The sequence below is a fragment of the Plectropomus leopardus genome, chromosome 14 (assembly GCF_026936395.1).
Source record: "Plectropomus leopardus strain MGB_pleo_1.0 chromosome 14, ASM2693639v1, whole genome shotgun sequence".
Taxonomy (NCBI): domain Eukaryota; kingdom Metazoa; phylum Chordata; class Actinopteri; order Perciformes; family Serranidae; genus Plectropomus; species Plectropomus leopardus.
Window position 1 is genome coordinate 10,673,121 of NC_142189.1, and position 26,469 is coordinate 10,699,589.

Below are 26,469 nucleotides of genomic sequence, written 5' to 3' on the forward strand. Positions count from 1 at the left end.
AATTCCAATATGTCCCCCCTTTTTTTTTTTTTAAATTTGTTTGACATTCTGAGAAATATGTTTACTTTCTCACCAAAACTTTAACCAGAAGTTTGATGCAGCAAGAGCCAATTAGGCTAACTTAGCATAGCTCTGCCTACATTAGGGGTGTAACAATACATTGATCTGGGTGAATATATTGATTCAGTGACCAATGATCCAATATTAGTTATGCAAAATGAAAACATAAATGCATACTGTCATCTTTGGGACATACTTATATTTTGAAATTTCCATGCCACATCAGTGTCACCTTTCAATCTGAACACACCTCCTTCCTAAACGTGAATTAGAGTTTCCTAGGGTAACAAAGGCATGATCCACCTTTCTCTGCCCAACTCTGGCTTTGATTGGCTTATCCTGTCACTCTTACCATAACCCCAAGTAGTGTCCACTCAGAGTGACAGTCTGCAGGTGGAGTACTCAGCTTCTCAGTCAGATAACCCCCTCACTTCACCTTGGCTCCAGCCTCTTGCCCAAATATGGTCTGGCTCCAAAAACCCAAGATGGCGATTATCGAAATGCCAAAGGCTTCAAAAAAGACGTCCATAAACCAATGGGTGAAGTCATGATAGCTACATCTATTATTTTCATAGTCTATAGTCAATCACCAAGCTAACTCTCAGCAAGAAAGCAAATTAGTGCATTTTACAAAACTATTCCTTCAACTGCTGTACAATGAAATATGAGGCCAATGATGCCAAACCTGATTTAGTTCAGCCATCCAGTGTGTTTCCAGTAATGTTTATTGTGCATTTTCCCCATCAACAAAACAGTTTTCCACTTCATGTGACCGTGAAAACCTCTTTGCATAGTCAAGGAACTTTTATTAAATTTGTCTGTTTCCATTTGGTTTACTGTAGCTATGTGGTTTCCATTCCAATTCAGATAAGAACCTGGATCAAATCCAAGATGTCTTTCTAATAACAGAGGTGTATGTGAAACATGGCAGATAACTTTACGAACACTGGCATTACACATACAAGAATAGGCTACAATGAGGGGATCCAAAAAGGTTTAATCTAGGAAAGGCGAACAATGAGAAAGATAGATAATTGGTCTAGTCAACAAAGGGAAGAATGATAACCTTGTGTAATGTACAAGAGAACAGAAAATAGGAAGAGATAGAGGACATGGCATTTCCTAATGTGCTGTCTTTTCCTCTTATACTGGCTTTGTAAAGGCATAGCTGCTTTGGTAAAATACAACAAGTCACATCATGTCAATATAAAAGAAAAAAGATGAAAGAGACAGCGGAAAACAGAGATGAGAGTGAGAGACTAATTCAAAGCACCTCATCATCAACAATAGTCTTGTAAAATACAGGAGGGATCACAGTGAATATCCTGTTTGGAGGATTATTGAAAAAGAGAAACATTGGATGAATAGAGTCTTAGTTTGATAGGTGAATGGGGATTACTGCACCTGCTGTTAGCTTTGTTAACGCAGCACACAGCAGATATAAACATAGCAAGAAAAGGACGTCTTCCGAGGCCTTTTGGGGTCAATGGAGATGCTGCTCTTTTTGGAGACTAACCCAGAGAGCTAAATCTGTATATGGTTTCTCTGCTTGCATAATAATAGCAGTACAACCAAAAAGCATAATTATGAGAAAAAAAAAACAAAAAAAACAAGCGAGGCCATTCATCTTAAGTGGAAAATGACATGGTTTCACCTAATTGGCTATAGGGCAAGAACCAAAAAAATAGACGTGTGGCAGCCGTGCACATGGTCCTGATTGGGGTTTAACCAAGCTGCTAACCCAAAATTTATCAGTCATACTGTATGTGCTTACGAAAACACACAGCAAAAACCGCTGACGTTCCGATACGCTTGCGTCAGCTGTGATATGCTGTATATGCCCTCTCCTGGGAGAACACACACACACATATAAAACAGATACGCAAAAAAACTTAAGCCAAAATGTTCCCGAAAGCAAACACATACTGTACATATGCACACATACGCAAACACACAGAGATTTATGGCCAGAGGTAGATTGCTGAATGACATAGTAGGTGTTTCAATACAACGCTGGTGAGTGAAATCACTGCTAAAGAGCTACTGACTAATAGCTGTAAGCTGCTATTAGCAGACATGAGCATATGCATTAGGGATTTGCTTTTCATACAGTTAAGAAATATATCCATGTCTGACATACATGTGCAGTTAATGTGCACATACTAACACACTGCATTCCTCTGAAAACAGCTGTGTGTCATTGTGTGTCTTTTCTTTCAGCTGGTCGTCCTCTAGCACTGACGAGGTCTTTCAAAGGGTTACTGGATCACACAGCTGTGGCCCATGCTGTGGCAACATAAACACACACATCACTCTCTGTGTCCGTCTTGCCTTTCTGACTCTTTGAGACCTTGATTTTTTTCTTCCTCTGACTTAAATTCTCCCTCTTAACTCCATCTGAGCCCCGTTCCCAGCTCAGCCTGGCCATCCTGCCTTGAATACACGCATGCATGCACGCACTCACACACACACTGAAGAGTTGCGTCCAGGACACATCACAGACAGATGGTAACACCACTCTCAAGTCTGCCAGGAAAAAGAGGAGAGCGAGACAGAGAAGAAAGGAGAGAGGAAGAGAGAGGGAATGAGTAAATGAAGGACCGGCTTCTATGATAAACGGAGAGCGAATGAAAAGGAGAAGTCCGAGACATCTCGTCCAATAACCCTGTGATCTTAAAATAACCCCTCATTTCCTGCAGAAATTCATTATATCTTTGTACTCATGAATACTCATCAGCTTGAATAACAAGCAGGAATGAGATTCAGACGATGTACGCTCCTTGAATGATGTTCAAGGAATTCTGTTGCTGGGGTCCAGACTTGTGAGTCAGTTCACTCCAAAGAATTGAGGATTCATCTGGCGCCGTGACATGAAACAGCAGTTTCTCAGTTGATGATCAACAGATGCAATGGGCACCCCTGGAAGCAAATCATTAGCCAATGAGTGTCATATGATACTAAGGCCACTCTCAAGTGGTGCACTGATCGATATGAATATTCAAAGATTTTCTTTGTTTTCCAAGCAAAGTTCTAAAGTTTGAACAAGCACAGCACAATGTTTAGTCTCAGTGTAACAGCAGCAATAATGTAGTATAGTCAAGATCACTCACTCCGTAGCAAAATCTGGAACTAAAACCGCTCTGCTCTTAAAACTCCAGCAAGACCAGTATGGTGGCATGGCTTCATGCAAGTGTTGACTTAAAATGACATTAAATTAAGGCGGATATGTTGGTCTCTAGTGATAGGTTGGGGAAAATTGAATCCCCCTCCCCATGAAAACCAGTCAGAGTCAAGGCAGTGTCAGACTGAGTTTTGTCTGATATCACAAAATGATTTCTAGTGTTGGGCAGTGTTATCAACAGGAAAGCTTTTCTGCATACAGGAAGCGAGGAATTTCAACTGGAAAAGCCATTTTCTATAAACCACCGAAAAATAAAAGCAATAGAATAAGAGCTATCATTAATGTGTCTGAAAGCAAAATTGTCTACAAAGTAAGTTGTGGTCTGTTGTTAGTTCCATTTTCTAAGGGTCAGTTCATCCATATTAGAGAGAGAGAAACAGATAAACACGTTGGGAAATGCACTCGCTCACTTTCATGCCGATACTGAGCTGAGAAGATGTCTGCAGATCAAATATGAAGTAAGAGCCAGAGGAGGGTTAGCTTTCCTTAGCATAAAGAATGGAAACATTGGAAACAGCCAGTCACTGTCTGGAGACAACATTTGCCAACCGGTACATCTAAAGCTCACAAATTGATGCATTTTAGCTCATCTTGCAAGGGAGGTTATGTGTCATACTATGACTACATTCACACTAATATGTTTGCATTTTAAAATGGAAATTATCTCCTCACACCCAAACATTTTAGCATTGTTTTAGGGGTAATCTTCATCCATACTAACATGCCTGAAAACACACATCCCATGATCATTCATGTACACTAGGCATGTGCAAACCTGTGTAAACAAGAGGCAGATTGTCCACTCCGCGGTTGGTTGTTAAGAAAGGTCTCTATTTTAGATTTTCCAAAACTCAGGAGTATTGTGGATGCTCAGCATAAATGCAGCTATAGTCAGGGGGTTTAAAATGAAAACATATTAGTGTGGACTGGGGCTGCCCCTTGAAAATCGGAGGCTCGAAACATCAGTCGGAAACCTATAGTTGACTGAAATTCCTTCAAGTCAAGCAGTCACTTTTTTCTGTGCAGTGTACTTATGGGGACATTTTGGTCCCCAGATTTTGCTGCGGAGTGATTGCTCTTGACTTCTATGCTACTCTTTGCAGCTGCGGACATGCAGGCAGTGGCACAGAGGGAGAGAGCGAGGGGGCGCACTGTAAGGTGAAGAAGTGGTTAATTAACAGCAAGTAAATACAATACAGTCTCTGGCTCTTGTTTGATATCTAGTGTTGACAAAAAAAGTTACATATTTGCAATCAGCCTTTAGTGCCGTTACCTTGTTTACTATATGACATGAATGCCGCTGTCACACTGAACGTCCTGCTGAATCAGTTTAAACTTAAAAACTTTGCATGGACAACAAAACGAAATGTCAAATATTCATATTAAACTGCCAAATATGATTCAACTGGCATAGTTTTGAGTCAAGTACAGCCCTGGTGTGGATGTAGCCTATATCTTAACTTTCTTCAAAGATAGAATGCTTCCAGTCTTTATGCTAAGCTAACCCTCTACTGGCTGCAGTTTACTAGACAGACTGGTATCGATCTTCCCATCTAACTCTTGAACAAGTTCCAAAATGTCAAATTACCTCTTTAAAGCAATCATAGAGCAGTCTGGTAGATAAACAGAATGTGTTGTGTTCAGCTTACTGACAACTTGTTATATAATTTCTTGGCAATGGCATCTTCTAAATTTAAACACTTAACCTTTCACTGCAATTTGGAGCAACTGATGTGTAAAATTGCACAGTGCAGAAGCAAGTTTTTAAAAAGACTGATTATCCATTCGTCTACTGATGTCTGATTTTGTGACTATCTGCCTTGTAACAGTGAGTAATGTTGCGAGTTAAATGTAGGAAAAAATGTAGATGCACTTTGTGTTCTGCAGCTGTTTCCTACAGGATATAATGCACATATCTGGAAATTTAATGTATCAATGAATGAATAATGACCTTTGTTTTCCGGTGGAATCATTACCAGATGGATCCTGCTGTTGATAGCCTCAGACATCACCATGCACAGACACACGCACATGCATGCGCGCGCGCACACACACACACACACACACACACACACACACACACACACACACACACACACACACACACACAATGGTTTCCGTTCCCCTGTGGAATGTGGGAGGAATAAGGTGTCGATTCCCAGCAGGGATAAAATGTTAAATTGAAAAATTCCATGTTGAATCCAGAAAACAATCACCCGCTTGTCCCGGGTGTATGAATGTTTGTGTGTGTATCTGTGTGAAGGAGCATGAGTGTGCATGTACACGTGTCTGTGTCATTAGACAGAAAGCCCTGTGTAAGCATGGAAACTGCCTCTTTGACATAAAAGATGCATAGAGTAAAACACACACCAAGATGTAACACACACTCGCACACACACACACACACACACACACACACACACACACACACACACACACACACACAGAAGCCCTAGACGTTCAGGGGCAGCTCTGACCTCATAACACCACAGTCATTACTCATACAGTCATTCATCATTCACACACACACACACACAGACACACACACGCCCAATGACTCCAGTTTGTCCATCCTGATGAAGCATAATGGATATTCACAACCACCTAACAGACTGTCTGACTTACTTCCAGTCAGTTGCTTCACACCTCTCTCCCTACCAGCCGAAAAACATACAAGCCCTTTTTACACAGAGATCCCACTATAGGGCCTTTATGAAATACCTTCTTTGCGTTGCCTTTGCATTTTTACACAGAACCAAACTACGGCAGCATCATATCACACCCCATGTGCTATGTTGCCCTAACCCTGACCACTGAGGGTTGTGCTATGCATTAACAGGAGAGGGTGAAAACATACTAAACCGGCATTGGAAAAGCAGAAAAGGCATGAAGGTGTGACGTGTAACACAAAAGCGGCAGCCTCTAGTATGACATATAACATATGCATTACAAGCACTTTCTACACAATAACAATGGCATAATATGGCAATGACAATCATTTACCGTCTCTGTTATGTGACATCGTCTTCAGCTCAGAGGGTAAGGAGCTCCCTGATCTCATTGCCCTGTTTTGCACTGCCTTTTAAAGGTGGGAATTTCATGCCATTATGACACAGATATATGGGCATGACATGACAGACAGAGTTGTCTCGCCTTTAAAGTGGCATTGGAGGTAGTAATGCCACTGAAATGATGTCTGTATAAACAGGACAGCTGGCAGTGCGGGATTCAGGGTGGCATGGGTGTAACATTTTGACAATGTATAATGCATGTGATTCACTTAAAAAGTAGCTGTTAGCAGTTAGTAACTAACTCAAAAACGAAGAACAATGGCCAAAAATGTCTGCAAATTGGGAAAACTAGTATGTCCAAGAGTCCTTATACTCAAAGCAAAAGATGATATCATATAACAGGTGAAGTAAATAATTGTTGTTGCCATGTTATGCCACAGTTATTGATCAGAATGTGCTGACAACGCATATGTTATATGTCACACTATAGGCCTACGTTGTGTTAAATGTCCCCCACGTCAAACCCAAAAAGGGGCTACTCACACATTTGTACAACAGCCAAAATCTTTTTTCAATTGCATTTGGCCTTAAAAAATAGTCCTGGATCATTAATATACATATTAAACATCCAAGACTATATTTGTGTTTTGCTAAAATTAGCAAAAATGACTAAACAATACAATTTATGCCATGTGCTTTACTTGTGCTTTAATTATTCATTAAAACAAAGATAGCATGAAACTGATCACAGGTTCACTTCTTCTTCTTCAAACCACAGAGATGTCATTGATGATGTAAGGAAAATAAAACATTGTGACAGCATGGGTTTTTTCTAGCAGCACAGTGAACTAAGCCACAGGTGAGCTAATTGACCATACATGTATTTCTTCTACTAGCACAAGTCGACTGCTGCCTTTAAAGTCTTGCACCAGGGGAGATCAAAGTCAGTCATATCCTGGTGTTCGTCACGCAGTGCAATGAATCAGTGTGTCTGACTCTTAGTTTGTACTTTTCCTTGGCCGATAATGACAGGAAGAAGTTGTCAGCTAGAAAAAAATGTTCATGTTTGGGAGTATTAAACATGTTTAAAAGCTTTAAACTTTGAACCAAAATATGTCAATAGCATTATCTAATTTGGATTTAAAGCCTATGTTTTTTAGTCTGTCATACATATTCATAGGACTTATTATAGACTGAGTAATTTTGTTCAGTAAAGTTCAATTTCCATAAGCAAAGCAGCCTTGAAGCTCCCCCTCGTAGTTTGCCTTCAGGGCCAAGAGGGCTGCTCATTACATTATTCAAACTCCTCTACACTTTCAGCACATTTAGATATGAATAAGAATCCTAATTATTCCACAATTTCAAATTCATCTCCAATCATCAGGCTCATAAACTTGTTGGAAACTTTGCTCCTGCATGTGTAATCTTTGGTATACTCTTCTGATCAATTCTAAAATGTGCTTGTGGTTTAGCTTTGGGTCAGTGTTTTTTAAAGAATGATTCACATGTGACTGATGTGACAAGTCCTTTTCAGAAGTGAATGTGTCACAAAAAGAGATAAGCATTGATTTCAGATGTAATCCTGCTGTCCCAACCAAAGCACTGTAATCGAAGGACAGGCAGAAGGGGTGATGGAAATCTATAAAAGTCAGACAGAGAGCAGTTTGAACTTTGAGAGCCACACAGACCTAATCTGTAACAAAAGTCAGTGAAAGCATTTTTTTTTTTTTTTTTTTTTTGGAGGGACATGTTTCTCTGAGGTCCAAACAGGCAACATAGTGCTTTTTTATCAATGTAACGTTTGAAGCCTCTCTTTTGTCTGGTTGAATGGTAAACACGAGTCCTTTCACACAAGCACTGCAAACCTGAAATTATCTAGAGATTACCCTGAGGAGCTGTATGTGTCCGAATCAGTTGGATCGGACATTTAACAGACTTTACCCTGCCAGCCCCCTCCTGCAAAGTCTGTGTCATGTTTGATTGAGCCCATGTGTGAATAGAGCAGGTAACTGTTCCGAGAATTCACCGTAAGTGACTGGCGCATTTATGACCAGGAGGAAACAAACATCTGCGTATAAAAGGAAGGCTCATTTTTAGGACGATAGCAACAAAAATGTCCAACTGGCGTGAGGACCAAACTGGCTCACAAATTGAAGGACCAGCAAGAGAGACTCTGTTGTTTATGCCCAAATTACAACATGTTTTAATCTGTGTCATAACCTGCCTCCCGCACACTCGACCCAGATGCCACCCTTCGCCTAAACCGTGCACTTCCTATTGGGCTGGGCAGTATGGAGAAAATCAATGATCACAATATTTTTCACCAAATACCTCGATAACGATATTGTGATGATATTGTAGAGTGGACTATTGGTGCTCTGACAAAAGAGATTTTTGATAAATAATTACGCATAATGTGGATATAATATAATAGAACAGCTAGAATAGTCTGGTAATCACTTTACTGTAAGGCAGCCTTTAAAATCAGGAAAAGACAACACTCGGGCTGCATATCACAATATTAAAAACAAAATATTGCTTAGCCCTGATTCTCAGTAAGTGGGAACCCTCCAGACACAGACAATCCTCTGTTGTGTGTTGCATGTTTGAAAAAGGAAACTGGACAATTTCCAGACCTGATTCTTCGAAACATTGTCCGCAGTTTACATGAGCAAACGGCGATGGTATGAAATGTGACGTGTTTTATTGCAAATTTACTGTAATTACATGACTGTATCAACTGTTTCTGTTATCTTTGTCGAGCGTTGTTCTATTATTTGGAGAAATTACAGGAGATTAATATGCTGTCGAGGAACTATGCTTGTGTTGATATCAAACAGACATATATAAACACACGGATATACAGAACAGAGAAACATATTAGGTCAGAGCTTTACATCTCAGTTAAAACAAACATGGCTCAACAAGAAGCCATGTTCGACCAAAAGACTGGGTCAGTGAGTTCACCAAAAGACACCACTGTTTCCTGTCCTTAGCACAGACACCATAACCAGCTCCACACCATACTAAAATCCTCTAACACAGAGAAAGACAGAGTCTATTTCTTTTTATCCAGGACATCAACTTTTCCAGGAACTTGGGAACTTGTTCAGGAACTTGTGCTGGTTCTGATTTTGGTTTCTTGATTCCTACCACAAAAAAACTGCCCTGCAACCAAGGTACTAGTTTTCATTGGGCTGCAAAATACTGGGGCGGAGTTTGGACTGCTGAACTTTGCTGACTGCTCATGCAGAAGCTTTGCAAGAATCTTACATAACCACCATTTTTAAATACAAGCAACCATGTGATCAAAAAACAGAGAAGCAAGGAGGTATCTTTAAAAAACTGCTGCTGATTTTGATGGACTTTAACGTTCTTTTATGTATTTTTAAGGGACTGCAAGGACTGACACCTGAGTACATTTATGAACTGGTCATCCCACAATTCCTCCTCCCAACCTTTAAGATCTGGTGACCAATCAGTGCTCTCCATTTCACGCTCCCAGATAAAAACCACAGGCAATTAAGCATTTTGCTTGCTGGCCCTTAACTGTAGTCTGCCACAAATAATTAGATCTTCTCCTTCCATTAATTCGTTTAAAGCCCATCTCTGTTCTTTAGCTGTTTAATTATGTTGATGAATGATGACATGCTTGACCATGCATTTATATTATTTATGTTTTCATGCCTTCTATTTGTTGTTTGTGCATGGCTGTTTTTGTGTTTTATCAAGATATTTTATATTTCAATTTACTTATATTTTCTAATTTATGAGTAAAATCTAATACTGTAACAACCTTATTTCTGAAGCTCTTGGTACAATTGTCATTGGTTTTAAAAGTGCTCTATAAAACAACCTCACTTGACTTGACTTAATTCCCCCATCAACTGATACTAATATTCACAGCTACTAAGGCAAAACAAAAAAAACAAACTTCTGTAAATGCCCCAGATTTGTTCATCGAGTTCCTGGAGTTTTTCTGGTGGCAAAGAGGTTAATTAGAGCGAATAAAGAAAACAGAGGAAACAGAAAGGCAGGAGATTACAGAGGTACAAACGGGAGAAGAAGATGGAAACTGAAAAAGGGGGAGAAAACACCAAAAATAGAGAAACGAGAGAGAACTGAAACTGAAACTGAACTTGATTCAATACTTGGTAATGTCATTCTCTGTACAGTCATGAGTGTGAGAGATGAACCCAGAGCAGCTGTCTCGTGTTAATATGACACATATACATGGGCTGACAGCGAGACCAGTCGTCATACATGTGTTTTCTGTATTGGCACAGTATATTACACACAGCTATGAGCTTTAAACAAACATTAGTGTACCTGATTTGTAATGTGCATGTAAATGTAGCAACACAGAAGGAGATAGATAACGGGGAGAGAATGGGAGACACACAGTAGGTGTAGGGATCCTCTTCCTCATTCTGGGTGTGTTAAGCAGCAAGGAATGCTCTCAGGTGTCAGCACTCAGAACTGAATGGCTATCTATTCACTGCAGCACACACACACACACACACACACACAAAATACACATGCACACAAACACAGTTTATGCCAAACATGACTGGGATTGATCCAAGTCCTTTTAAAACCCATCTTATCAACTGACAACTTTAATCTGTGCTGGCATTTAATGTGCACGCACACAGGCACGTTGGTGTGTGTGTGTGTGTGTGTGTGTGTGTGTGTGTGTGTGTGTGTGTGTGTGTGTGTGTGTGTGTGTGTTGGAAGAAAGAGGGACGGGGGTAGCTTCTAAATATGGTGGGAAACTGCCACCAACACCACTCCCATTCAACCCCAGCTCCTTTTACAAAAGGTATTCAGTGTAAGAGAGACCTGCTCTCTCGTTCTCACTCACTCTCTTTCTAATACACACACACACACACACACACACACACACACAGATTGAGTGAGTACCTTTTTACCAGAAGAGAGAGAGAGAGAGAGAGAGAGAGAGGTGGGGTGGAGAAGGGGGAGATGTAGAGGAGAAGGAGGGAGGGGGGAGGGAAAGAAGGGTGGAGAGGAAGGCAAAGAGGAATGCTGTGCTTGTGCTTACTCTGAGGGGAGCGTGAACACACACACACACACACACACACACACACACACATTTGGGAAAGACAGAGAGGGGATTTATAAAAGATGGAACCTCTTCGGGTTCCCACGTCGGCTGGCAGCTTTCTGCACATATGCAGACTCTATGTGTGTGTGTGTGTGTGTGTGAGAGAGAGAGAGTGAGAGAGGGTGTGCATTGGGAGGCTGGAAGAGAAGGACAGAGGCAAAGTGTCTGAAGCAAAATTCATCTTGTTCTTCAATTTGCCTTCATGCATTTGGCTTGCATATGTGTGTGCATACATTTGTGCACGCCTCTATGTGTGTGTGTGCATCTATGGTTGGAGTCCTCCTGCCCTGTAATTGCGGTAATGATATGTCATCCACGAAGAAGAACTCAGAACGGGTGGGGTGGAATGCAACGGACACATACAAGCACATGCACACTTGCAAACCATGTATGAACAAGCTCCTCTGCAAACTCCCTGAACTGATGCCTTTAGAGCACCTTCTTCCCCCCAAACAGATGAGATCCAGCACCTGAAGGCACCACATCTAATGGTGACCGAAAGCCTCAACCAACCAGCTGCTGCTGATGGCTTTCAATTTGCTTTTAAGAGTTCTCTTTCAAAACTTTTAATCATTTTACCTCAATGCCACAAAACACACAGAGAAACCATGTCTCCCTGCAGCATCAATCAATCAATCATGTCATGAATTCTGGATAAAAACACTTCACAACTCGATTCTTCAAGGTAGAGTTAAAGAACTTTGAAAAATATGTTCTCTTGAAGGTAACATCGCCATTATGAAAGTTTATTGCACATTTAGCTGGCAAAGCTACAGTGAACTCGTTCTCAAGGATACCTCTGCAATAACAAAGTGAACTTGTGTTTGTCTGGGTGCACAACGATCTGTTGCATCACTTGGCAGACCTGCCAAACCATGAATATCTGCAAAGGACGAACACATCTATGCAAACATAATATCAAACATAGGATTTTCTCCTTAACAGTGTGGGATTCAAACTAGCAGTACTTCCTCTTCACAGGCTTTTTTCTCCAAACTCTGTGTTGCTGCTCTTCTTATCTCAACAAGGTTGCAGTTTTGAAAGTTTTGTCATTGCCACGTCCCACATTCCCTGCATGAACGAGCATTTCTCCACTTTTACAGAATGCAAATGAGTCTCCAAGGTTATACTGCGGTCGGTTGCCTGCATCTTGCACATAACTCAAGGCAGATGAGGAGCTCTTAACAATCTGCAGTGAGTGCTAGGAAATACAGGAACACCCCTAATCTTGATGAAATCTTGAACCCGTCATGCTGCATTTAATTAATCCCAGATTAGGTGGCATAAAAGCATCACTGTGTATTATTTTGTTTCCTGGATTACTCCTTTCATGGAACTATTCTTTCTCTTTTATTTTCTCTGTCTTCCCCTTCGTCTCCTTTTTTTCCTGTTTCCTCTGAATGCCAGGCATTCTGCAGATCATTGTGTGCAGCCTGAGCGCCGACAAGTCAGGACTCAGCCTAGTAAACGACAGGCTCAGCACTTCTCCCCCCGTCCATCCCTCACCCTCCTCACACACACACAAAATAAGCACCCTGGGCAAAGCCTTTCTCCCCTGTCATCCTCCCATCTATCCATCTACCCACCCATCCAATCCTCTCATCAGGCCTGGTTTCCAGGAACGCAGGCCAGAAACAGATGACCCAGTGACTTCAAGTCAGTCTTTTTACTGCCACTGCCCACCCCCCACCACCACCACCTCTCCTACTGAGCCTTTCAAGATTTGAGTAATGTTTATACTGTCTGTCCATCTTCCCTTTGGAAACACAGAAAAAGATGTCCAGCTTTAGATTACTTTAAATTAGGGCTGGATAATATGGTCTATTAATAATATTGCCATAGTTTTAGGCTATATCTCAATACACAATATATATCGTGATATTGTTACTGTTACAATAAATGAACAAAGTACTGTCATTATCAATTTAAACAAAATACTGTTATAATGAAGTTTAATGTATTATTATAACGAAATAAATCAAAGCAGAACCACAGGTGCTTTTATTCTGACACATCTGGCCTGTCCCTCAACAGGACGTTAAAAAAATACTACATGACAATTCATATTTGATGTTTGCTGTACATTTCCTTTACACATCCCAAGAGGAATAAGCCATGATATACTGAGTATAATAAATAAATCGCCCTCCCCTATTTAAACTCCTCTTTCATTTACTTTAAGTGCAAATACAATGACACGATAAAAAAACAAAACTCTAACAGGTTTGATCAGCTTGTTTTCACACACACACACACACACACACACACACACACACAACATACAAGTGTGTCGGCATTCAGTCTTTTCCAGCGTGCCAAATAAGTAGCTCAGCCAAAGTCTCCAGGATCTGACTCTATTGCCATCCACTTCCTGGAAAGACCCCGCCTTTCTCACATTCCTCTAACCCTGTCAAAACACAGCTCCCCTCTCCCACTGGCTGATGGGAAAACCATCGGCTCCAGTTATAGGCTGCTGCCGGGGCAGTGGGCGGGAGGAAGTGAAAGCGCAGCTCAAAGAAGCAGCGGCCCATTCCCAGCGAGAGACTACAGTTACATAACTGCTCGCACACAGGATCAAGACAACACCCTCAATACACAACAGAACACAAGACAGGGTCAGAGAGAAAGAAAGGTGAGGAGACAGTGGAGGGAGGGCGGAGAGAGAAAAGGAGAGAGGAAGAGAGGGAAGGGGTGAGGCATCAGTTTTCCTTGTGAACAAAATATAGAGGGAACGGCTATTTTACACTCAGGTCAGGAGCTGAAGGGAGAGGAGCTCCAGTGTGTGTGAGCGAGACCGAGAGAGGAAGGTTAATTGGTGTACGGTGGAAGATCACCTGCATCGAACCCTAAGCGGAAGAGCAGTGGACCGAATAGGAGAACTGTACCAAGAACACACACACACACGCAACACACAACACACACACACACGTGACTGAGAGAGTTCTGTCAAAAGCGAAGTATTCTGGTGCTATTAAATCAATATCATCTGTTGCCTGTCTACGCAGGGCGGAATTGACAGCAATCTGTTAACGGAGAGGAGGGCAGGAAGGCAGGATGGAAAGAGGAGAAGGAGGAGGAGGAGGAAAGGGGAGAAGGGAGAAAACGAGGAGGGGGGGCCAAGGGGGCCGCACATTGAGTGTATGTGGAGAGAGAAATGTGTGGAATCCTAATTGTGTTATTGCTCCAGAACAAACATTAGTCCTGCCTGTCATACCACAGACAGCAGGCAGTGTGTGTGAGAGTGTGTGTGTGTGTGTGTGTGTGTGTGTGTGTGTGTGTGTGTGTGTGTGTGTGTGTGTAAAAGAGACAGAGAGAAAATTGAATGAGTTCTGCAAATGAAGAGTCAAGCTCAGAGAGTTTGAAACATGCTCTCCACTTTTTCTATTCGCGAGCGTTCACAACCAGCTCTGTGTTGCACGGGGAGTTCTGTGTTAACCGTTAGCGTCACATTAGGACAGCACGCAGCAAGCTCCAGCAGATGTGTGCATCTGCCAGCGAGCCCTCCCTCCTGCAGCTGTACGGCTGTGGGCTGGCCATGTGTGCGTTAGTGTGTGTGTGTGTGTGTGTGTGTGTGTGTGTAAGTGTGTGTGTGGTTGGGCTGGGGGCCAGCAGGCAGTAAACCCACAGTAGAGGCCCTGACAGTCCAATGCTTGCCACGTAGCAGCGACGTAAATCCAGAGGAGAGGAGAAAAGGAGATCTATATTCTCCCTGTCTGCTGAGGACTAATGCCATCTCTTAGTCTTACCCCTAACCCTTGTTTTTGCCCCTCAAAACGGAGTGAAAAGGGTTAGTGGTTAAAATTTTCCCCTAGAAACAGGATAACCACTCAAGACCCTGATGCATCACCAGCAGATGTCAATGGTGTTTACGTAAACAGATGCAACTGTGGCAATAATGCCATTGAAGTAGGGGTGGATAGATAACTGATATTTGGAACAAAGCAGCAAGTTCCCAACACTTTTCAAGTCAAGTGAAATTTTAAATTTAAAAAATGAATAAATAAAAATAGCTCCCTGGGGTTTTACAAAGTAAAAGCTCCTCCCATGCTGACACTTTCTTTTCAGTGTTTAATTAATTCATTGTATCGTAATTCATTCAAATAAAACACTGATTCAGATAATCTGCAAAATGCCAAATATGTATATATATATATATATATGGGGGTCACCATGGCATGGGGCCATTATGGAACCTGTGGACAATCCGATATAGGGCCATTTTTACTACCTGCATGAGCCTCCAAATACAAATGTTGGTTGAAGTATATAAGGATTGAGCTTAAGTATATGAGAAAAGGATACAAGCAGAGAGGAGAAAATGATGGAGTGAAATAATGTGGGTCATTGAGTGGGAGTCTAAGGCAACGCACTGGAGACAAAGTGACTTTGTGATAGCGTTTATCCCAGTCATAGACACTGACGTTTCCACCAATTACATCAGCCAGAACCGCCAGACTCTCGTTCTTTCCCTCCAACTGAGAGCTCCTTCGACTTGCAGATGTTCAAGGCCTGTTTCCACAAACCGGTGACCACACACGCAACAAAACAGTTTACCGACAAACAAATACCCACCCCACCCTGATCATCATCATTAAAAACTTATGTCATAGTCTTCATTACTTCCATGGGTCTCATCAGGGACATCTCTGCCACCATCACAACTGGCACTGCCAACAGCTTCATGATCTCTGTCAATGTGCCAGACTGCCTAAAGAAAACGCTGTATTTTGTTGGTGTTTGTGTGTGTTTAATACAGAGGAAGTGGCTATTCTCCCACAAGCACATGAACATGACTCACTCTTCTTCATGGCGAGCGCTTCCAGATTTTTCTTCTCCTTTTGTCCTTTTCTCCCCCCTCCTCCCTGTCCCCCCTCCCTCCTCCTGCCCCTCCAGACTTCTCTCCATCAGATCCAGAGAGGCTGAAGGCTGAGCGCTCCGCAGCCCAGAGAGGAGCACTGAGCCTGAGGAGAGCTCACAGCAAACCCCTCCCTAACACCTTGGATCTCCAAGGCTCAGTCTGGCCACACACAGCGAGGCTGGTTCAACAAGCTGGGAGACTAAAGGCTGAGTTAGGCGGACTGGTGGGTACTATGACAGGCTGTGGAGATGCACATACAGGCCATCTGGGTGCTGCCTTCGCATGGTGAGCCTGCTAATAACGTCAAATAGGAGCTGAGGTCGCTCAGTTTTATATCGCTTCAAGGATTGTTAAAGATTCAGGAAAACTGTTTAGCCCCAAGCCCCTTTTTTCTTGCAAGCACTGACCCCAACTGATCTTTAACCTGCTGACCAAATACTGAAGAAGTGCATGCCACCAGGTGTGCTTGCAAGTTAGTGAAGTGTAAATTAAAAAAAGTCAAGGTTATAGTTAAACACAAAGACAGACATACAAGCAAGCAGTCCATAAGAAAGGTAGAAAGCAGAAGACAGATGGAAAGCAGAAAGACAGGGACAGATAAGGAGAACAGCGAGTTGTGAAGTCATTTATTTATTTTAATCTTCACTAATTTGTCAGTTTCACAACTACATGTTATTTCAAAGTCATTCCTCCACTTGTCACCATGGAGATATGAAGACAGAGTGAACTCAACTCAGGTTCAAACATTTTCTTTTTATCAGTCTTTTTCTCTTTCTCACACTCTCACACACACACACACACACACACACAAACACAACATGCACTTGGTAACCTGCGCAGGCACTACAGATGAAAATTAGCTCATTAGATAACTGGCACATTTACAGTGATGTGGAAACTGATATGTTGATTAATGTGCACTGTCACTAGTAAATAAATAAATTAATTATCCTTAAATGATGCACAATCTGGGCGTTCAAATAGAATTGGGTATCGGTACTTGATTTCTTTAAGGTATCAACCGAAATAACCCATTACCAAGTAGTACTGCAACCTTTCCATTCCATCTTTTTTTGTAGCCAGATCTGTAGAACAATGAATATTTATATGGTTTGTATTTTAACCAATTAAGTCAAGTGTTCTTTGATTAAATGTGGTGTGTGACTTGTCCTCTACCACAGCAGCTTCAACCAAAGATTTTTTATGGGGTCGGCCAGATGGGGCTGCTGATAATGTTGGGGTGGCACCAAAACCAGAAGCCATAACTGAATTTAAGGAATTTATTGTGCTGTTATAGCATCTGGTCTAATTGAAAACTGTCAATATGGAAAGTTAAGGAATTGCATACTGATGTACTCTGGCTTCTGTTTTGCAGCTAATGTTACTACTATTCTGTGCCTTGACCAATGCTGCTATAGTTAACATTTTGAGTTCCACAACAATACATTTAATGTGTTATGTTTTTGTATCAGCATGTGTAGGATGGTTTTCCTTTGGGAGGTTTAGAACCCATTTTCATTTAGATATTTTGAGGTTAGAGTTCAAGGGACCCCTTTTAAAATGGCCATGCCAGATATTCCTTCACCAAAATTTAGCCTAAGTTGTGAGCATTACCTGGCTGCCTTTCCAACAAGCTATTCCAGCATGATTGGTAACAATGGATGTTTTAGGTTGTCTAGTTTCACTCGATACCACTAGCACTACCTTGAAAAATCATATGGATGGAGAAGAGTGGTGGTGGCATTTTACATAACTGAATGCTTCATTTCACATGATTGTTATCAAATGATGAAGAAAAAAAAGGTATCAAATGAAGTCCTCTTTGGGTGTCAGTATCACTTTAAAGGCTCTGCTGATGAAATGTATTAAATGATGCTCAGCCCTACTCTCTTTCAACATGCATCAGACTTTCATTTACATCCCAGACATGACAGTATTATGTTAGCATGCCATTACACAGCTCCAGTTCTGCATTAGCTCCACAGCTTCATTTCATGTCTCCTCTACATGTCCTCGCCCACCAACTCCTCTCAGTCTTTTCATTATTGCTGTGTAATGCAGTTGGTTCCATGTAATGCTGCCCTTTAGCATAAATATGATGCTTGTGCCTACAGAGCCGGATCCTTTTCAAGTAGCAGCTCAGATAAGGCAGCGCCTGTGTTGCGTTTGACTTTTGTGGTTGCATGGTTTTCACAAGAAAGGACCAGTGGCCAATTTATATTAGTTACACTTTGATTTGTATGCACCAACGCTCAGCCTCTTCCTCCACTCCTTCATGTCCTCCTCCTCTACTCCTCTTTTGTCCCACTTCCAGCTTTAACCTGTCTGAGCGCTCCCCTGATCTCCCTCTACCTCACTTGCCCCCCCCCCAACTATTGGCCCTATTTCCCAAACAACCCCTCAGCCTTCAAAAGACAGCCGCCCATTCAGAAGGTTTAGGGGTAGGATGGGGGAGGAGGTCAGTGCAAGCTTGGGGAAGGGTGAGGGGGGTATGCAGGGTTCTCATTCCCGCTAAATTGTCCCACATGGCTGAGCGTGCTTAGTTTAAACAAACACAGCCACTTCCTCCTCACTGCGCACATCGGCACACAGACACAGGCGTGCACACACACCCACGTAAATACTCGCCGATGGGGTGCAGAGGCATGCTTAAACTCCACCACACAATAACAAGCATGCACACACATAAAAATGAACACACATACACACAATACATTGTATGCCTTGGCGAGCAGCGGACAATACATTCAGTCTCGCAGTCATGTTAGCAAACTTCCTGCTGAGCACAGAGTCCACACCGAAACACCACAGCACTGGAGATTACTTTTATTTCCTCGTGATGGACAATTTTACATGCAGATTCAGCATGTTTGGTGTATGATTTGGCATCAGGGTACATCAAGTTCAAAAAAAGGGAAACAATTGTGTGGCTATGAATGTATAATGCACAACAAACATCTCAGCTAATGGGTCCCTGGAGTCAAAAAAACCCAAACTCATACCACAGGATGACACTCTGGGATCAAACACCGGATACAATATATATGTGTGTGTGTGTGTGTGTGTGTTTGAGAAGGTTTCTATATGAACAGTTCTGCATGTGTTTCCAGAAACACACAGAAAAAGAGAGAGATAAAAGTCCAATGAGAGAAAGTCCAATGTAAAGTCAGTTGTTTGGAAAATTGTTACATGTAGCACCATTTCGACGTTAACCCTTTCATGCCTAGATAGGCATCAGTTTTCCTGTGCTGCATTCAAATGCCATTCACTAGCATTTTAAACCTCTGAAACCTGAGAAAGTTGGTTTGATTTCTTTCGGAAACACATGGAAAAAAACGCAACAAGCAACTTGGCAAGAAATACAATGCAAACTGCAAAGAAATGGTAAAAAGTGACAAGGAAATAATCTGAAAATTAGCTGGGGGTAATTATTAGATATTGTCAAAAAAAACGTGGGAAAATGTGCAGAAATTATATTTATAATTCTCTTAATTATTTATCCTAAATTATGTTTTAAAAAAAAAAATTTTAGCACTTTCTTGAGGACACTTTCTTGTTTGTATGTTGTTTGTTTTTTGTTGTTTTTTACGTTTTTCTTTTTTTGCTTATTTTCAGGTAATTTTCTTGTAACTTTACTATTTTATTTCTATTTTTGTGAATTTCTTGTTAAGTTCCTTGTCATCCTCTTTCCCATGTTAATGAAAGAAACCAATTTGCTCAGGTATCAAAGGGTTAAGTCAAATCACTCACAAGTGACAAAAAATGTATGTATGACACTGTATGTCTGCTGTAGAGTGCACAGAGCGACTGATGCAAATATGAGCTGCATCTGAAAATGCTTTTACAGCAAATGAATGGAAGCAATAAACATTTAAAAAACTATTGTTTTTTAACAAGTCATTGCTGTGCTGGCAGCGGCTTTTTAGCGACCAACGACTGAGTTTTTTGTGCTTTGCTCCCACCAGTGATAGTGCCACAAAAATGGATGTTTTTACTGAGATATGGTAACATTTCCAGCCGGTATAGTGCCACGAAAAGCAGTTGTTTTTTAATAACACATCTCCACATTTCCAGTTGGTATAGTCCTCCCCCAAAACAGGTATCTTTGCCTAACCATGACTAAATTGTTTTTGTGTCTAAATCTAACTACGCATTAATCACTGCATTGTTGAACCATTAAGCTCCCACTTATCTGCTACATAATAGCAAGTAATGCACGATAACATCGGCATGTCATCGGTATTGGGAGATATTGGCTTTAAAATTAAATATCGGAAACTGACAGCATGCTGATTTCTGCCAGTATCACAAACCAGTATTTTTTCTTGTTGACAAAGTGAAAATTTACAAATGATTAACCCTAAGCTGAAGTATTTTTCTTTTTTTTTCACAATGAAGGAATATTGCTTATACTGAAAAGCATTGTATTTCATGTCTTCATCTGCTGGTGGGCCATCACAATAAGAGTGTTCATAGTACGATGTTCATTCCACTACTGAAGAGACTTGATGATCACTAAAATTAGGTGGGGAAAAAAGTGGATTTATCAATATCAATATAGGTACCAGTTATCAACCAAATAGGTTTTTTTTAATATCTCCCTATTTGATATCAGTAGAAAAAATTAATATTGTGCCTCTCTGACAATAACATGAAAATGTAACATATTTGTGATTTGCAGATACTTACAATGTCAACATTTTTTTTCTGACAATGGGGTTGCAAGCACTAAATGACACTCCAATGCAGAGAAAGTGTCACAAATCACAGTTCACATAATATTTTTGTGAGCCAGATGTGCACAACTGACATGCAGTATATACTATTAAGAGACTCGGTTTCATCATTATGGAAATATATGTAAAAGTTCAAAGTTTACTTCTGTTGTTTTACCTCTGCTGCGACGTTTACAGTACAGACCCATCCACCGCTGCATTACCGTGTATTTCAATGCAATGACCTACAATCATCCTAATCAACTCTGCATTACAAGCGGCTAGTAAAGAGGAGTGAAGGAGGACAACCGCAGAGTCCAGACAATAAGCCCACATTCACTGCCAGCGGACCTGCTGCCGCCCAGGCCTGCACACACAGCATGTCTCTGCCACTAATGCCGAGCTCCATCAGGGCTGCATGCCATGAGTCTTAATTAAGACAGCTATGCCAAGTCAAGAAGTGAATTCTAACCCCCCCATCCCCCCACCCTCCCCAAGCACACACACACACTTTCTCACACACACGGACACAGACGGATGCACAAACTCACATTCTTGGATGGACGAGCACGTAGACGGAGACAAACCACCAAGAGACACTCAGATCATCAGTTTTATGGGCCATGAAAAAGCTTGCACAGTGGGTGGTGTGTGTGAGTGTATGTGTGTGTGTGTGTGTGTGTGTGTGTGTGTGTGTGTGTGTGTGTGTGTGTGTGTGAGAGGGTGCTGAGAGAGAAAGACTATTTAGTCACACCTACATGAGAAACCTGTCTCCTCTCTCACAGACAAGACAACAACTGAGTCTGAGAGATGTGCGCACACACACACAAACACACACACACACACATACAGCCTTTACATGCATGACGGAGCAAGCAAATCATGAATGGATGGCGCTTTACATGCCCAATTCCAGGACTAATTCATTCTCATGTTTATGAATGTGCATGTGTGTAAAGAGAGAGCAGGCAGCAGTGTTTAATGCATTAGAAGAAAACGGGCTGAAAAATGAGAAAAGACACTTCTGGGAAAAGCAGGCCAATGGAAAGTGTATATACAATCACTTGCTCCCTAACATCAAATACACACACACACACACACACACACACACACACACACACACACAACACACAGACACACACACACACTTATAACACCCCTCCCCACTGCCTGGGGTCACAGGGTCACATTCCTCCTCCTCAATCAGCCTCAGGATTTCACACACTAGTTCAGGGATGTGGGTGTGTGAGCGCTGTAGTGTGTGTTTCTGCCTGTCTGCGTGTGTGGGTGGATGTGTGTTTTTGGGATGCTTCAGTGATTTGTGGGGGGTCCCGGCTTGAGGGTAAGGAGGGGAGAAGGGAGTGAAAATCGGGGAGGCCATGTCCACACTAAGCCGGATAAATCTGAAAATCCAGTTTCTTTTTCTAATCTCTCTCCAAAGTGAAAAAAGCTTTTCCAAAATGATGCCTGGATGGACTCAGTCAGGTGGCAGGAAGGTTATACGGACAACTTTCTATTGCCTCAATTCTCATGCGGACATTTGAGAGTTAACACAGCTAATTACACAACACAGGTGTGCCATCATTATCATGTGAATGGTTTCATCTAATTTTGCCAGTATGAAGTCATGATTTGATCAAAGTCTTAGTCAAGAAGTGCAGGAATTACTGTTAGATTTGGTAGACAGGTATTTATGAGCCATGATTAATTCCCCTTTTTATGTTGAAGTATCAGCCACATGAGTTCTTATCTATATTGGAATATCAGATAATAGCCAAAAATCCAATATTGTGCACCCCTACTTATCCAACATTTTTTCACATGCCTGTGTTGGTCCCTATCCTTATGGATTAGGGAGCTTTAGCTATTTTTCCATTTTTCTCCTGGTTTTGAAGACCATTGTTGATGACAAACTTTTTGAAAACTACCTAAAATTGCTAGTGTGGTTGATTAGCATTTTGAAATTTACCAGCCTTGCAAAATTGGGCTGAGAGTAGCAGAGAACAAGACGGAGAAATGACAGGTATGTGGAGCTGGGACGGGTGGGGGAAGACGGGGTGAGAGGAGGGGAGGGACGGGTTGAAGTGTGTCTGCATGCCCCTGAGGGGTGGGGTGTGGGGGTTAGGGGAAAGAGGCAGGAGGTTTAACAAGGGAAAGCAATAAAACATGTGGCTTCGCATTAAAAACACCTACTTCCTCCTTGAGCAGAACTCTGGCCCTACAACATGTGACAATGTGTACAACATCCATGCACAGACACACACACACACACACACACACACACACACACACACACACACACACACACACATACAGTGCATACACACAGAAAGAAGGATACTTGAAAATGTGTGTACCAGTTCCAGCCATATAATAATCAGATATATAACCAGCTGCAGTCACTTCCACACTCCAACATACACACCAACACACACACATCGTGAACCCCAGGCCACAGCAGACTGGAGACACTTGAGATACACACTCAAAACGCTCACAGTCAGGCATAAAAACAGCCATTAACGACTGGCGGAACTTTCCATGGGCCTGCCAACTAGCAACACCAACACGCCTGGCATGCTAATGCAGGCACGTAAAGTTAACTCTGTGTGTGTGTATGTTTCATGCATGTGTGTTAAGTCGGTGCTCTGTGTGTGTGTGCAGGTGCACGCTCGATCCCTTCGGCCAGCTGACCACACACACATACATACACACACACACACCAGTGGGCAGCTCTTCAACAAGCTATTTCTATGGATGATACCCCCGAGGAACTGTGCAAGTGCGCGGGCAGGGCAGTCTGAACTTAGCCAGCTTTTCTGCACACGTTTATCCACCAAACTTCACCAGCTGACAACGCCTTCACGAGAAACCTGACAGCCTGATTCCTACATTCCAAACACATTGTCTTTTTGTCTCGATCATTTTATCTCATCATCATCATCATCTGCTCCTTCCTCAAATGTCACTCTGCCTTTCCCTCTCTGCTGCAGCCATGCAGCTGCTGTTGAGACCTTTCAAACGTAATGATGAGCAATGGCTTAAATCAGAAACTAGAGAAGTGAAAGTTTTTGGTGAAGTCACGCATTGCTTCATGTGCTAACTATGTTTTGTATTCAAATGCATCTGAGGTGCAGAAATATGACTGCCATTTGCACAAAAGCCCATTTTATCCCCTAACGCAGTCTTCTAATACTGTACTGTATTACAATATTACACGATTGAAATCTGACCATGTTTAAATGTAACCTGAAAACTTTCAAGGTCAGAATTGCCTATAATTAATATGTGTCTTTTTAACACTGTTTATTTGATTTAATACATGGGTTTTCATCCTTTCGATGTGTTCCTTCTCTAAGACTTTCAGATTTTCTTGTTAATGAGACAGCTTTTATATCTTTCCTTTCCTTCAGTGACCTGTAAACACTTGGTGATACTTCTCCATTGGTGCTGTTATCCTTAAATTCTTTAAATTCCTTCTGTACATAAGTCTTGCACATACAATTATTCAAGATATTAAGGTATTAAGTTGCCAAAATTAAAAATGTCTTTTTTTATATATTAATGTGTGATTTTTCATTGATAGATCACCAAAATTTTGTTTTCTTCTATACAGCCATGAGGCTATAACTACTGATTGTTTTTTCACCATCATTAAATCCACTAAATATTCTCTCCATAAATTAGTAATTGCTTGAGTTATAATACACCATTAAACCTTGGAAAATGTTAATGAAAACATACCCAAGGAGGATTTTTATGCCCATGGAGACATCTTCAGTTTGCTATTTTTGTCCAAACAACAGTCTAAAACACACAGATGTTAACAGCATATTTTTTTGGTATTTTCTATGTAAAAATGAATGTAAATGTAATGATGTAAAAACTGAAACTATAAATTGATTATGAAAATTGTTGCTGGTACATATTCTGTTACTATTACTGTAACTATTTTCAATAATCAATTTCCATATTTTGTTATAGTACACAGAGGGACCTTGAGAGACACCACTGTATGAGTGTGCTAATTGATTGTTAAATTTATTTTGTTTTATTTTATGTATTTTTTTTTCTGTCCTGTGTTGTATAAGTTTTTTTTAATTTTTTTAATTTTCTATTGTTTGCTGGGATTGCCCCCCCGCAACCCTTACGAGGACAAGCAGTTACAGAAAATGACTGACTTACTGATTATTATTATATAGGATTGCCTTGCTTTGCCACAACATGATGCATGCTTTTTCATTCCAAATGCTAAGTAAATGCCAGATTACATTGATCTATGTTTATCTATCTATCTATGTTTTATGTTTTCAGCACTAATTAAAAATTAGTGCTGAAATCTTTGTGGTTCGGACTGTTATTTGGACAGAACAGGACATTTGTTAAGTCAATGACTCTCTGAGTTACTTGTTATGACGCTGTTCACTTGTAATTGAATCGCGCCCTCAAGACTGTTAATATTTTGTCAGCAAAAAGTTTGGAACAGCTGAGAACTTCAATTGGCTTCAATGACTCTCCTACAATTTATTGGAGAGGAGAGGAGAGGAGAGGAGAGGAGAGGAGAGGAGAGGGCAGTGGGAAAGGAGAGGGGGAGGAGGGAAGCAGAGAAGTTGAAAGGCTTCTTTTATCTTCCTCTAAATCAACTGTCAACAATGCAGGAAATTATCAAGGGAGACAAAAAAAGTGGAGTCGGGGGCTCTGGAGAACGAGCGAGGAATGGAAGTAGGGAGAAAGGGAGGGAAGGGGGGCAGAAAGAAAGAGAGGAGGAGGAGGAGGAGGGTAAACATTACAGCTCTGTGCCAAGCAAACATGAGATGCTGGGATACTTCAACAAAAAGCCACCGCTCATATCGGAGAGAAAGAGACACCAAGAAACAGAGGGGAGAGAGCATGCAGGAGAGAGAGCGTTAGGCAGAGGCACAGAAAGCTGAGAAATGGAAAGTGAAAGCATCAAGCAGCAGATAAGCAGCGACTGTCATGAGATACATACAAGGTTATTTCTTCGCACCTATATGCAGCTCTTTGTTGGTATGTGTTTACATGGCATAAAGTATTGTCTGCAGGTTTACTTTGACCCTAATGTAACCTCACAACATTTAATGGAAATGAAACTGCTAATGCAAGACCCTTTGTTCACTCATACACATAAACATGACAAAACAAAACTTTAGCCAAACCTGCATAAAACACTGTCTGACATTATGCAACACTGCCAAACAACTACTGCAAACTTATCTCTTTGTGAAGGAGTCTGTACAATCCACTGTTTGTGTGTTGAGTTAAACAGAAAGTCAGTCCTTTTCAGAGCGCGTAAGAGGAGAAACATCATCACTGTGACATATCACCAGTCACAGATAAATATTAACAGTAGGAACTGTGTCCGTTCTCACTCATTTGGCCCCCAAGGCTAAATATTTATTTATCTATTTTACTATTTTGCGTTTTATTTGAATGTATTAAAAACAAGAACAAGATCTAATCAACAAAAACAAACAACTTATCTACAAACAGTAATAAAT

General features: G+C 41.3%; 1 protein-coding gene across 2 annotated transcripts in view; it reads right to left on the minus strand.

The window, feature by feature from the left end:
* The window catches only part of fndc3ba (fibronectin type III domain containing 3Ba), a 122,130-nt gene that overhangs the window by 89,082 nt on the left and 6,579 nt on the right, over nucleotides 1-26,469 (minus strand). The gene's annotated exons all lie outside the window — the stretch shown is intronic.